Source organism: Somniosus microcephalus, chromosome 1 (assembly GCF_052327205.1).
Source record: "Somniosus microcephalus isolate GS21.2 chromosome 1, FLI_Smic_1.0, whole genome shotgun sequence".
Classification (NCBI taxonomy): domain Eukaryota; kingdom Metazoa; phylum Chordata; class Chondrichthyes; order Squaliformes; family Somniosidae; genus Somniosus; species Somniosus microcephalus.
The window spans coordinates 241,651,686-241,661,652 of record NC_140987.1 but is presented as its reverse complement, the minus strand read 5'-3'; the positions used below and the strand labels follow the sequence as shown (position 1 = coordinate 241,661,652).

General features: G+C 41.5%; 1 long non-coding RNA gene across 1 annotated transcript; it reads left to right on the top strand.

The window, feature by feature from the left end:
- The first annotated feature begins 3,034 nt into the window (after nt 1-3,034).
- LOC147124683 (uncharacterized) lies at nt 3,035-9,395 on the top strand. The gene is made up of 2 exons (XR_015078825.1): nt 3,035-3,873; nt 7,433-9,395. It is a non-coding gene; the product is annotated as an uncharacterized LOC147124683 (long non-coding RNA).
- The last annotated feature ends 572 nt before the right edge of the window (nt 9,396-9,967 follow it).

Below are 9,967 nucleotides of genomic sequence, written 5' to 3'. Positions count from 1 at the left end.
AATGGTGTAACATAATAAAACAGCTGTATTTTTCTGTTTTAGTCCCAATCTTGTCATGTGACTTTTAATCTTATAGCAAAACTCCTTTGCCATAATGCAGTCATAACAGAAGGTAAGAAGTTATGTGGCAAAACTCAAATGATATGACAAGTGGTAAATGTGTCTGTATCACAATTAAACTAAAAACTGACTGGGTATATTCAAGGTTGTAGTAAACTGTCTGCATGATGACTTTCACCTGTTACATACTATCTTGAAACCTGTTACAATAGTAGGATGTTGCATGACTAATGTTGCATACACCAGTTATCCGTAAAGGTTTAGAAAACAGGATCCAGAACACCGAGGAGGCAGAAACATAGAGGAATTTTATTTTTATTTTTCCTTTATAAATGTAATGCTCAATTGATTACAAACTATTTGATAGATGCATATGTTTCATTAGTTAAACTGAGAATGTCATGATAGCACTGGTCTTCTTTGTCCGGTGGTCTCGCCCCAAACTATCAGCACCTCTCTCGGCCCTTCAACTGTCTCTGATTTGTCAGACTGCTTGTCCGACATTTAATACTGAATGAGCAGAAATTTCCTCCAACTAAATATTGGAAAGACCAAAGCCATTGTCTTCAGTCCCCGCCACAAACTCTGTTCCCTAGCCACCAACTCCATCCCTCTCCTTGGCAACTGTCTGAGGCTGAGCTAGAGCATTAGCAACCTTGGTGTCGTATTTGACCCTGAGATGAGCTTCCGACTACATATCCACTCCACCACCTATTTCCACCTCTGTAACATCACTCGACTCTGCCCCGGCCTCAACTCATCTGCTGTTGAAACCCTCATCCATGCCTTTGTTACCTCTAGAATCGACTATTCGAATGCTATCCTGGCCAGCTTCCCATCTTCCACCCTGCATAATCTTGAGCTCATCCAAAACTCTGCTGTCAATATCCTAAATCGTACCAAGTCCCGTTGCTCGCTGACCTACCAGTCCAGCAATGCCTCAATCTTAAAATTCTCATCCTTGTCTTCAAATCCCTCCATGGCCTCACCCCTCCCTGTCTCTGTAACCTCCTCCAGCCCTACAATCCTTCGAGAACTCTACACTCCTCCAATTCTTGCCTCTTGCGCATCCTTGATTTTAATTGCTCCACCATTGCCGGCTTTGCCTTCAGCTGTCTAGGCCCAAAGTTGTGGAATTTCCTCCCTAAACCTTTCTGGCTCTCTATATCTCTCTCCTCCTTTAAGATGCTCCTTAAAACCTACCCCTTTGACCAAGCTTTTGGTCATCTGTCCTAATATCTCCTTATGTGTCTCGGTGTCAAATTCTGTTTGATAATACTCTTGTGAAGTGCCTTGGGATGTTTTACAATGTTAAAGGCGCTGCATAAATATAAGTTGTTGTTATTTTAACTCATTATAGACCAACAATCCGGAAAGGTTTCAAAAATGGATTGATAACACTGGTTTAATTGGAAGTGAGATCTTCCTTCATCTTCCTCTGGTGGTGTCTCCCCTCAAGCTGTGGCACAATCTTTTGATGTTTCTTCCTTCAGGAGGTCCATAACTTGGCTGTTTCCAGTTGGATGGATCATTCTACTTATGTCCCACTTGTTTATTTCAAAGTTCTGCCAATCTAGACAGTCTTATCTGCTTTTCCTTGGAGCAGATGTATAGGTTCTAATTGTCACAGTTTCGACAATGGGATGCAGCTCAACTCAGACATTCTAGTGATCTATCCCTCCTTTCTTGTTACTGTTAACTAGTTTTTCTTTCAAGGTTGTTTCTAAAAATGCTTTGTTTTGTTAGAGTTAACAGTTGGCCTTGTGACAAACAACGTTGCCTCAGTAAAATGCTTTGCCCCTGGTTCCCAACACATTGGTCTTGTGCACCCAGCAACAATAAACTTGCTGGAAAACCAACAGCGCAGTCTTCACAAATCCACCAAATTGATATTGGGGTTGCCACCAGAAGTAAAAGATCCGCACCTCGAGAACTAGCAATACGAGCATCCTACTCTACTGAGGGTAATGTAAAAGTAACTCCACTTATCAATTTATCAATTATTCTTTGTGACTGCACAGTTTAACATTGTACCCTAGATACTATCATTGGTGCACTACTGAAGATTAACTGAGGCTAATGAAGGAAACTGCTTAACACGTGATCTTACTGGGATTCATTTTCTGTTCATGTACGAACACTTAACATACATACTAAACCCTCTGTGCACTTTTTTAATGCAGGAATTATCCCATTTATTTTAAACATGCAATGGCCAGGTTTAAAAATAGCACTGACAGAAAATAAACCCCAATGTTTTCAATAGATAGGCTAAAAAGTGCATTTTAGCACCTGCACAGTGGGTCACCCAGTGAAGCTGAAAAAGCAATAATCTTCAAAATCAATTGTAAACTGCAATTATGAGGCATTTAAAGAGCTGAACCAGCACCAGGACTGAACAAAATTGGTAAAGAATGGAGCATTATGAAGTAAGGATGGGCAGGCTAACTACCCAGGTGATGGAAGCCCTACTGCAAGGAGACAGGGAGAAGAAGGATGTATTTTTTGGGTCTGATGATCAACTACTCCCTTTGCAGAAGTACCAGGTACAACACATACTGGATGAGGTGACAGACAGCAAGTACAACCAGTCAGCCACCACAGTACTGGGTGAAGCTGACTCATACAGAGTCCCCACAATGCAAAGCCTAAGGAGGTATAAGGCCACCAGAATGCCAGCAGGTTGTCTGGGAAACACTGCAGCCATGCAGCACATTTACTCCTTCCACAAGGGAGTCACTTTGAGGGAGCAGTAACTTAGGTAGGGAACAGTAGCATAGTGGTTATATTACTGGACTAGTAATCCAGTAGGCCTAGAACTAATGATCCGGAGACAGGCGTTCACAATCTCACCATGGCAGCTGGGGAATTTAATTCAATTAAATAAATGTGGAATAAAAAGCTAGTATCAGTGAGGAAATCTACATGATATAAGGGGTTAATTTCAAGTGCTTGCTGGGTAAAAGTTTTCAGACTTGACACTGGGCAAGTGTCGATGTGTAACTAGAGCTATTGCACGTACTCGAACTACAGCCAAGAACAGATGCCTGCCCACCTAATGAGAATGTAGAAGTGGAATAATGAGTTTCTTTGATGTACCAATGACCTGATAACTTGTGACCGAAAGCAAAGCTTGCCTCCCTTATATATGATTAAAGAGGACCTCCGGTTACACGATTCATGCCCTGTTATAGATTAACGGTTGACTTATGTGTCCAGGATCCTTCTGTCAATATGTTATTTCTACCTGATGATTAATCTAAAATGTATCCTGATAGAGGAACAAAGGGATTTCAATCAAACTTGTTTGTTACACTGTATAAATATAGAACGTTTACACTGTATCATTGGAATAGTAGCCTCACCCCTTGAGTGGAGGTGCTGATTCCCCTTGCAAGAGAAGTTAAATAAAAGGCCTGTCCGTCTGACGAATCCAAGTGTGTATTGAGTCATTACCCAGAGCTAAGAAGTAAGGCACTTCTACAATTTGGAGGTTCCACCGAGATGGCTTGCTGTACCAATTGGTGAGTTAACAGACGCCGAGTACGTTGCTCGGTTGGGAAAATCCCATCGGCCGAAGGTGGTGTTTTGCCACATTTTTGGGACTTTCCCTGCCAGAAGCATAGCTGCGCATAGTCTGTTTATTCCATTGGACAGCACTGCCATCGGGTAATTGACTCACAAGGTTCGGGGGTTAAACTGCCGTTGTGACTGCTTCCCTTTCAGAAACGGAACAGAGGACCAGCCATGAGGCGCTGACGCCCCGCGAACAGGATCGTGCAGAAAAGGACTGTAGGAAGCGCTGAAATAAAGGTACCAGAGAGAGAAGGTTAAGTCAGGAATTTGATTAACTAAGGAGCTAGCGATTTATTGGAAATTGAACTAGCAAGGTTCCAGCTTGCTGAGAGAGAAGGTTAAGTCAGGAATTTGATTAACTAAGGAGCTAGCGATTTACTGGAAATTGAACTAGCAAGGTTCCAGCTTGAAGTTAGCTGGGACAAATTGAAGGCCCTTTTTGCTAAAGATTTGGCTAAAGGGAGTAGGGTAGAAGGAGAGAAGAGCTTGAAGTTAGCTGGGACAAATTGAAGGCCCTTTTTGCTAAAGATTTGGCTAAAGGGAATAGGGTAAAAAAAAGAGAGAAGAGTGGGCGGTTGTCTGAAACACAGTGTCATTGTTTAATGTTTATGAGAGTGAGTATTTAACTACTTGTTATTATCAATCAACTTTGCAGCTTTGTCCAGTAAGGCTGCATAGGTTGGGGATTTAGTAACACTTTGGTTGTTGTTTAACAAGTGTATTGTTTATTGTTTATTGTTATATGTATTAATGTTTAGTCATGTCTGATCTGTAGAGGCGTCCCACGCAGATCATAGAGTGTTACGGAATTGTTGTATGTTTTAACTAAAATATTTAAGCTGAAAAAAAAACTGCAGAAGGGGTTGGAAAAGACCCAAGCCGGGGAAGTGAGTCCCGCGGCGGAATGTATGGTTGAGAAAATAGTGATGTCTTTTACATGATCCACTAAGCTATTGTGGATTCAGTATTTTCCCCAGTTAGAAATACCTTCCACGAGGGTTGAGAACCCTCGAGTTTTATACGTATGTATAGTTTATTAATCTGATCTGTAGGGGCGTACAACGCAGATCATGGATTATCACGGGAGTTTAGATTGTTTTAAGTGAACCATTTAAGCTGCTAAAATGGGTGCTAGCACCAGTAAGCCACCCGAGAAAGGCACGCCAGCAGCTTTTATGTTAAAGAACTGGTCAATCATCCATTGATCACCTACCAAATTGGTCCAAATGGACTGTAAATAAGACTAGACCCTTTCCCTCAGATAGTTATTTAACATAGAAAGAATTACTTGCCTCGAGGAATGTTTAACGGACAAGAGAGAAATAGAGAACAGCCAGATAAAAAGACTGCCTCTATGTTTGTTGAGTCAGAAGAAAAAAAAAAAAAAATTACCCCGAAGAAACACCTTTCTCCTCTATTATGGTAGGATAACAAGGTAACTATAGAAGGATGAATAGAGGGGAATATAGAGGAAGACGTGGTAGAATAAGAGGGTATGGACGATCTGGTAATTGTTACAATTGCGGACAATCCGGACATTGGGCAAACCAATGCCCTGCGAAAAATTGTCAGAACCAAACCTCCAATAATGGACCTCCGTTAGAGAATAAAGGTCCTAATTTCACTGTCCATAACCCTTTTTCGGACCAGTCAGGAGGTTACCCTACAAACGGACAGGGATTTAGGAGAAATAGAGATCAGAATTACTGACTGACACCAGCAGCCCCAGGCGCCACAGACCACCAAATGTCGGTTGTTTCTTTAAATTCACGCAGCGAACCTGAAGTTAAAATGCAAATAGCTGGGAGACCTATGTCATTTTAGTAGATACAGGAGCAACCTTTTCGGTGTTAGGGAAAGGATATTCTGAAGGAATGCCTATTAATGGGAAAAAGACCCCGATAGCTGGATTGGCTGGAATACTACAATGCTTGAATCAATCGACTCCCCTCACAGTAAAAGTAGAAGAATTTGAGGAAGAACACTCCTTTCTGTTATCAGGAGATGTCTCTATGAATTTATGTGGAAGAGACTTGCTGTGCAAAATGAATGCTACAATCATTTGCTCCCCATCAGGAGTAACGGTAGAAATCCAAGTAGATAAGGCATATGCGTACCCAGTAACAGAAATAAAACACCCTGTTCTTTACGCATGGGAAATTGCTGACCCAAGTTTGAGTCCCAAACTTGTCAGTCTGTTAGGAGCGTGGGGATTCGTTACAAGCTCCATAAAACAATACCAGGAATCCCTGAAACTAGGGAAATGGCATTCAAAATTGCACTGCACGGCCTGCTATGACAAAACAGGACAAGATTATCAGCCGTTTTTAAATTTAAAATACCTCCTAACTATTAGACTGCACAGCCCTATAAAGTTACAATTAATCCAGCTGCACCATTACCCAAAAGGTCACAGTATCCATTGTCAGAGAAAGCAGAAAAAGGAATTGAGCCAGTGATGGAATCATTGTTAAAACAGGGAGTTAACGCCGGATAGAATAAAGGTCGTTTGCAACATATCGTTGCCAAAAAACTAAAAGAGAAATGAAGCATTTTCTAGGAATGACTGGCTATTGTAGACAATGGATATTGAACTATTCAGAAATAACCAGACATGAGCATGACAAATTTGGAAAATTCGCGGTTACCTGACTTCCTCGGGAACCCAGATTAAAAATGCACAAGAAGTGCAAAATCTTTTACTAGCTATTCAGAGACGTAAACAGATTGCAATTATTAAGTGCCAAGCGCACACGGGGCATTTGGACAAGGTTGCGCTTGGAAACGCTGCTGCAGATAGCGCTGCTAAGTCAGTAGCTATATCAAGTACTGAACGACAAGTTTCAGCCTTCCCTGTTGGGAAAAGCCAGAGATACCGCAGCCCCCGTCCTTAGATGATGTGCTGACCCATCAAGATAGGGCCAGTTCTGATGAAGTAAAGGAATGGGTTGTTAATCATTGTTTTAAAAAAACACTGACGGCTTATGGGTTCATCATGACGGCCGCATGGTGGCACCCAAATCATTACTATCACCAATTGCCCGATGTGTTCATAAATTCACCCATGCGGGCAAAGGGGTGATGGCGGACTATATCCTCAAGACCTGGTATGCACCAGGAATCTCAAAGTTGGCAAAACAAATATGTGAAAATTGTACTATCTGCCAGACCATGAATGCAGGGAAAATAAAGAAGGTACAGCCCGCATCCCACCCAAACCCCATGGGCCCTTTTGTACACTTACAAATGGATTTTATTGAATTACCTGTATGTATGAGCTTTAAATATATATTAGTTATTATTGATATGTTTTCAAGATGGATTGAAGCGTTTCCTTGTAGAAAGAATGACGCTACTACTGTTGCTAAATGTTTATTGAAGGACATTGTACCTCGCTTTGGGATACCAGCAAAACTGTCAAGTGACAATGGGTCCCATTTTACGGGAACAGTGATTAAGGAACTATGCAAAGCATGACAGATTAACCAGCACCTCCATTGCAGGTATCATCCACAGTCGGCTGGACTAGTGGAAAGATATAACGGGATGCTGAAAAACAAGCTTGCAAAACTGTGTAAAGAAACTGGACTTAAATGGGTTGATTTGTTACCCATAGCTTTAATGACAATGCGGTCTGCTACCAACAGAATTACAGGATTGTCGCCTCACGAGATCGTCATGGGAAGACCACAAAGATTGCCTTTTTCGGCACCTTTAACAGCTAAACAAATGGACATTCATAAAATGGAGGAAGATAGTTGAGTTATTGCATTGCACTAACCAAATGCATTTCTAGTTTCCATCAACAGGTGAAGGAAGCCCAGGTCGATCCCGCTGAAGGAAAGTGCCATACTTTCGAGCCAGGAGATAACGTCTATATAAAAATCTTCAAGCGAAAGAATAGCCTTCAACCCAGATTTGAGGGACCCTTCCAAGTACTCCTGACCACAAACACCGCTGTAAAAGTAAAGGAGCGACCAACATGGATACACGCGTCCCATTGTAAGAAGGCATCAGTCGAAGATAATACACTGCCAAGATGAACTGGATTTGGACTTTAACAAGACTGTTCTCTTTGTCAACGATAATTGAAACTGCCATATTGATTTACCCAGATCCCCTGAAGGACAAACCATGCATAGAAGAATGTGTACTTTTAAACAGTGATTTCTTTTATATTATATGCTATAACGAGACTATGAAGGTTCAGCTTCAGGATCACACTATGCAGGTACCCCCGTATCAACCCCTGAGTCTTAGGATTAGGCAGGATAAGATAGTAGAAGAAGATAGATGGAGTGAGTGCAAATGTAACTACACTTTGACTAAAACTACTACTAAACCACCGGGCGCAGTCGAATGGCCCTATTGGGGACGGTGGAACCTGTCCACAGTACAAAATTTGACTAGTAAAAAAAAAAAAATCTGGAAAGGAGAACAAGGAATAGGAATGATGCACCAGATATGGAACAAATTTGAAGCCTATAATAACACCTATTTCATCTGTGGGCATAGAGCATACCCTTGGTTACCACAAAATTGGACTGGGTCATGTTATTTGGGATATGTAGTGCCCTATATACATCATATTTCATCTTTGGATAGCCACCCTGGGACACGAGTAAAACGAGCCATTACAGAAACTGAAAGGTTCTTTGCTATAGCATTTCCCTGGTATGGAACAGGGAAGTTAGCAAGAGAATCTATAAACATGGCAGCAGTGTTGGAACAAATAGCCAATGATACTGCTGATGCTCTTAGTGATGTAAACGCGGAAATGGTGGCTTTGCGCACTGTTGCCTTACAAAACCGCATGGCTCTGGACTATTTGTTGGCAAAAGAAGGGGGGCACATGTGCAATCATAAAAACCGAATGTTGCACCTATATCCCAGATAGCTCAGAAAATATCACCAACCTGGTAAACCACATAAAGGAGGCTGTAGAGAAACTACGTCAACCTGAACCATGGTCCATGTGGGATTGGATTTCAGGATGGGGAGGAGCACTAGGAAAGCAAATTTTGGAAGCCTTAATCGCAATTGTGATGATAATAATTTTAATTAGTTTATTGATTGGTTGTTTAAAATTATTGTGTACAAAAGTCCTTTCCTTATTAACGTCAACTCCTCCAGTACCAATGATGTCTGAATATGAGGATATTAAGGGTGAGACCTTTGATGTAGAGTTTCTTAAACTTAGCGAAATAGATTGTCCTTAGAAAGGACAAAAGGGGGGAATGAGGAAATCTACATGATATAAGGGGTTAATTTCAAGTGCTTGCTGGGTAAAAGTTTTCAGACTTGACACTGGGCAAGTGTCGATGTGTAACTAGAGCTATTGCACGTACTCGAACTACAGCCAAGAACAGATGCCTGCCCACCTAATGAGAATGTAGAAGTGGAATAATGAGTTTCTTTGATGTACCAATGACCTGATAACTTGTGACCGAAAGCAAAGCTTGCCTCCCTTATATATGATTAAAGAGGACCTCCGGTTACACGATTCATGCCCTGTTATAGATTAACGGTTGACTTATGTGTCCAGGATCCTTCTGTCAATATGTTATTTCTACCTGATGATTAATCTAAAATGTATCCTGATAGAGGAACAAAGGGATTTCAATCAAACTTGTTTGTTACACTGTATAAATATAGAACGTTTACACTGTATCATTGGAATAGTAGCCTCACCCCTTGAGTGGAGGTGCTGATTCCCCTTGCAAGAGAAGTTAAATAAAAGGCCTGTCCGTCTGACGAATCCAAGTGTGTATTGAGTCATTACCCAGAGCTAAGAAGTAAGGCACTTCTACATCAGTAATGGTGACCATGAAACTACCAGATTGTCGTAAGCCCCATCTGGCTCACAAATGTCCTTTAGGGAAGGAAATCTGCTGTCCTTACCCAGTCTGGCCAACATGTGACTCCAGACCAACAGCAATGTGGTTGACTCTTAACTGCTGTTCTGAAATGGCCTAGCAAGCCACTCAGTTGTCAAGAAGGCGGCTCACCACCACCTTCTCAAGGGCAATTAGGGATGGCCAGTGACACCCAAATTCCATAAATTAATGTTTTAAAATGTGCCTGGAACAAAGCATAAGCACGAAGGGGCAGCACTGCCAGCATTCCCACATCACACAGTGCACTTGATTTGAACATTATGCTGAGTATTTACTTGTAATTGATTAGAATGCTTCAGGAGTCCTGCAATAGGTGGCATTTGAAGAATTGAGAATAGGAGATGGTGATTTGTATTTAGTTATTTGGCAGATGTGGTTTGCGGCTTTAGAACATGGTGACACTGGCACTCGTTGGAAGGCATCTTGAATTATTG